Genomic DNA, 4,843 nt, shown 5'->3' on the forward strand with positions numbered 1-4,843 from the left:
ACAACCGTGCTCCTCAAGTTCCCCGTCCTCCCCTCCCAGCCCCTGCACCCACGGCTGATTGCAAGCCTCGCACCCACCCACTTCCAGCCGTGCCAGATTCACGCCTTCCTTCCCCACTTTCTTCACGTGGAGGGTGGCAGCTTCCGTGGGTGGGTCAGAAGCCCCTTTGGGCCCATCTTTCTGAACGTGGTTCTCTTGTTCCATTCTCCAAAGATTTTCGTTCGAAAATATCTGGCAAATCTGTCATTTTGAATTAATCTGGGGAGGCCAGGGTGCAGTTGGGGCAGGAACATTTCCACGTTAACAATTCTTGCTCTCACCATGATACTGATTTTTTTTCTGGAGACAGAGCCTCGTTCTATTGCCGAGGTTGGAGTGCAGTGGCGCCATCTTGGCCCACTACAACATCTGCCTCCTGGTTGCATGCAATTCTCATGCCTCAGCCTCCCGAGTAGCTGGGACGACAGGAACATGCCACCACACCCAACTAATTTTTTGTATTTTGGTAAAGACAGGGTTTCACCATATTGCCCAGGCTGGTTGAACTCCTGAGCTCTGGCAGTCCGACTGCCTCGGCCTCTTAACGTCCTAGGATTACTGGTATAAGTCACTGTGCCTGGCCAAATACTGATTTTTTTAGCCCTATCATTTATTGGGAACATACCACACATTAAGCACTGACCTCAATATTTTCCATTGAACAAACTGTTTAAACCTCAAAATGATTTCATAAAACTCCTGGTTAAAATCCCTAATTTGTAAATAATAACTGAGAGAGATCAAGTACTCCAAGAAAGAAGGAAAAAAAGGAGACAGAGAGAAAATCCTTGTGATGATAAAATCACTTAGACTTTGCCATCTCATCGTTCTCCCACTCACACAGAGTTGTGGGAGAAAAGCAACAACCTGGACCACTCCCCAGCATCTCTTTGAAAAGAAGCTCCGCTGTCTGCGGTAGATCTCATTAGAGCCCCAGGAAATGAGAACTTATTTCAGAAGCATCAATTTTCCTGCACAGGATGGTCGGGGGGAATGTATTTTAGCTGTTGGTCTTGGTCACTGTTTTTGTCCCCTGCTTATCAGGAGACATTCTTTAAAAGAATTACAGTCACCTTTGCTAGAAAGTAGGATTCCTGGGCAGGTGACAGGCACCAGGGCAATCTCTCAATCTCAGAAAAGGCAGCTGTGTGCTTAGAAGTTTCCAGTACTGCGTGGAGACAGCCTCCAGGGGGCGGTAGACGGCCTCCGGGGGTGGTAGAGCTGCTGGTTTCTTATTCTGAGGCAGGTGGGGCCCTGCCCTGTGAGGCGGGCAGTGCTGCAGGTGGAGTGGAGTGGGTGGTGCTTAGGTGGGGTGGGTGGGCAGTGCTGCAGGTGTGGGAGAATGGGCAGTCCTTTGGTAGTGTGGGGTGGGCAGTGCTTATGTGGGGTGGGTAGTGTTGCACGTGTGGGAGAGTTGGCAGTCCTTAGGTGGGGTGAGAGGTGCTGCAGGTGTGGGAGAGTGGGTGGTGCTGCAGGTGTGGGAGAGTGGGCAGTGTTTAAGTGGGGTGGACGGTGCTTAGGTGGGCTGGGAGGTGCTTAAGTGGGGCAAGCAGCGCTTGGGGGATGGGCGGTGCTTAGGTGGGGTGGGGTGGGTGGTGCTGCAGGTGTGGGACAGTGGGCGGTACTCTTAGGTGTGGGAGAGTGGGTGGTGCTTTGGTGGGGCGGGGTGGGCGGTGTTTAGGTGAGGTAGGCAGTGCTTAGGTGGGGGGTGGGCAGTGCCACAGGTGAGGTGGCCACCTGCTGTTCCGTCTCCTGGCCTCCAGGTGCCCTCTTCTGGTCACTGTATCTTGCCTTCCTTCTGGAGAGCCACCATCTCCAATCTCAGGCCACAGGACTTGAGGGAAACTTATTTTCTACCCTACCTTTCCCTAAAGGTGGAACTCATGAGCTCACTCAAAGGTGATCCTGCCCAGGACTGGCTGTGGGAAGTGAATGCTGCCCACTCTGTTCTCTGGTGGGAGCTTGAGAGGATGTAAATCTAGCACTGCTGGCAGCCGTTTTGTTCCCATGAGGGAAGAGCCTGGGGAGAAAAGCAACCTGGTGGAGAGCAGGCCTAAGACACAGAGAGGGGAATGCGTCTTGTTGATGCCATGAGCCCCGAGTCCAGCTGTGCCCATCAGACTTACTCTCAGCTTTCCAGTCTCAGGAGCCAACACTCTTTCCTTCAGCCACTTCAAGGTCCTTGTCACTCAAAGCCAGCATCACAACTGATACAAAAGGAAAGGACACAAAACAATTGGGAGAAAGCCGTCTGGATGGAGCCAGCAGTTTCATCTTGACCACCATCATGTGGCATTGCCAGAGAGCAGATGCATGCAGAGGGGTGTAATATGAAGGCAGACCTGATGGGATTTGCTAATGAATTGGATAGCAGTGTATTGAGAGACCCTCAGGAATGACTTGATGTTTGGGGGCTCAGGAACTGCAAGAATGGAGCCACCATGAATGGAGATGTCAGTGTTAGACCACTCAGCCTCTGGACAAAGCTGCCATGAGCATGGATTTCACAAAATGTCAGCCCACTGGGTGTGATTTTCAAGTATGAATTCAGAACCTATGGTGAGTTTCTACCAGTTTAATCAAAAGCCCTTTTATTTTGCTCTGGGTAAACACAGCTACGTCTGGGGTTTGCATGCAAAGCAGGGGCTTTGACTTTCTTTTCATTTTTTTGTAAAGCAGTTTTCATCCAGTTATAAGAAAACCACTTTTGCTTACTGATCTTCTAAAATGTCGGCATTATAAATCAAATCACTTGCAAAAAATTCTCTGCAACATAATTTTTCAAAGCTTTTATCCCAAAAGTAGACAATGTATTAGGAATAAATGGAGAATGAGACAGCGTCCTTTTTGCCTTGCTAGAGGAGATAAAAGTCCTGGGCTGGGAGAGGTAGGAAGAAAACAGAGGTTGGACAGCGGGCAGCTTTTGAGAAGGGGCTTCATGTTCTGCCCTTCCTGGGTGAGTTTCATGGAAAGTTTCCAATGCACAAGCTAATCAGAGAGGCTTGCAGTGGGTGGGAGCTCAAGGGCAGAGCCATGAGCTGCGTTATGGCGACAGAGGAGACCATGGCTAGTTCGTGATTTGCCTGCGTCTGAGCGGAGAGCTTGCCTCTGCTTTGTGAGTTTCTCCAGCCCTGAGAAGGGAGTGGAGCAGCCTCTTGCTCCACCCACCTCTGTGTCCGGGATGCTCAGAAGTCACCAAGGTAAAGGCAGACTTGGAGATACCTGGAGCCTGGGAATGTGGGAGGGCATGGAGTGGATGATGTCTTTGTGAATCTGTCGAGGATGGGCAGGATGTGGTCCATCCCAGCAGATAGTGGCCTGCAGCGAAGGTGACCAGCAGCCAGGCGTGTCCCCGGCCTCCACGGCTGCAGCTGGCAAGGCCTTCTGGAAACTTCGCTGCAAGCCTTGATGGAACACCCCAGTGGATGGGAAGCTGCTGTCTGGATGAAGAATGATTCAAGGAAGCTATGGGTGGAGTGAGGGAAATACAGCGTTGCATTTCATTCTGGGGTCTGATACATGTGCCTGACTCAGGGAGGGGCTTCTCTGGGACTGTTAAGAAGTGTGGGTGAGTTCTCCATGAGAATTTAAATGTGTATTTTGAATATATATATACACACACACACATACACATATATATGTATGTGTGTGTGTGTACATATATATATATAATGTATTTGGTGTAAACAATATATTTGTGTCCCTCTGAAATTCATATGTTGAAGTCCTCACCCCCACTGCGATGGAATCAGGAAGAGGGACCTTTGAGAGGTGATTAGGTCATGACGGTGGGGCTCTCATAGATGGGATGAGTGCCCTTATAAAAGGCCAGAGAGAGCTCCCTTGTACCTGCTTCTATTCGAGGAAGGTGCCATCCATGAACCAGGAAGCACACCGTCAGCAGACACCCAATCTGCTGGTGCTTTGATCCTGGACTTCCCAATCTCCGGAATGATGAGCAATCAAGTTCAGTTGTTCATAAGCCAGCCAGTCTGTGGTGCTCAGTTATAGCAGCCTGGACCGACTAAGGCAGTGTTTCTAAGAGCCCATGTGGGTCCCCTGGGTGGCCCACAGGAGCTGTGCAGGGGGTCTGGGGTCTGTGCCTTTGGGCCTGGATGACGCGGGTGTCGGGGACTGTGGCTTGACTTGGTCATCACCTGCCTTTCCACCCGGTCTCCTCCATCTTGGCTCCCTCCCCTCCTGCCCCCACTGTTCCCCCAGCTGCAGATTCTGAACCTTAAGATATTCCACAGAGGAACGGAGCTCTCCTCGGCTCAAGTCCCATAGTCTCTCACCCTAACTCCTGAAGGTGTTCGGCAGAACCCAGAACCCGCCACCTGGCAGGATGAGGCCCCCCGCTAGGAGCCATGGGAACCACAGACTCCACTGAGGCAGCCGCAGCTGTGCACAGAGCCAGGTGCACAGTTCTCTCTAGTTCCCCGGACTTCCCTTCCCTCAGCTCTGGGGCAGGGCGGGGGGCGGCGGCAGTGCCTGTATGCGGAGCCCAGCTGCCCGGGAGGCACCTCCCGGCCCGGACCACCGTCCTGCCCCCTGGCCTTCCGCACCTGGCCCCTCAGGCTCCTCCGCCCCACTCCTCCTCCCGGCTGGATCACCGGCCTCCGTCAGGTAGAAACGGTTAGGACGGTGAATTTTAGGTGTATTTTACCACAGTAAAACGAGAAGCAAAACAAAACAGTTCCTCACTGGCATGGTGGAGGCGGAGGAAAAGGTGCAAATGCAGCCGGGAGACCTAGAGCGGTGCCTTGCACACGCGGGCCGGAAGATAGCGCCCCGCACACGCACA

Source organism: Cebus imitator, unplaced genomic scaffold, assembly GCF_001604975.1.
Source record: "Cebus imitator isolate Cc_AM_T3 unplaced genomic scaffold, Cebus_imitator-1.0 Scaffold99, whole genome shotgun sequence".
Classification (NCBI taxonomy): Eukaryota; Metazoa; Chordata; class Mammalia; order Primates; family Cebidae; genus Cebus; species Cebus imitator.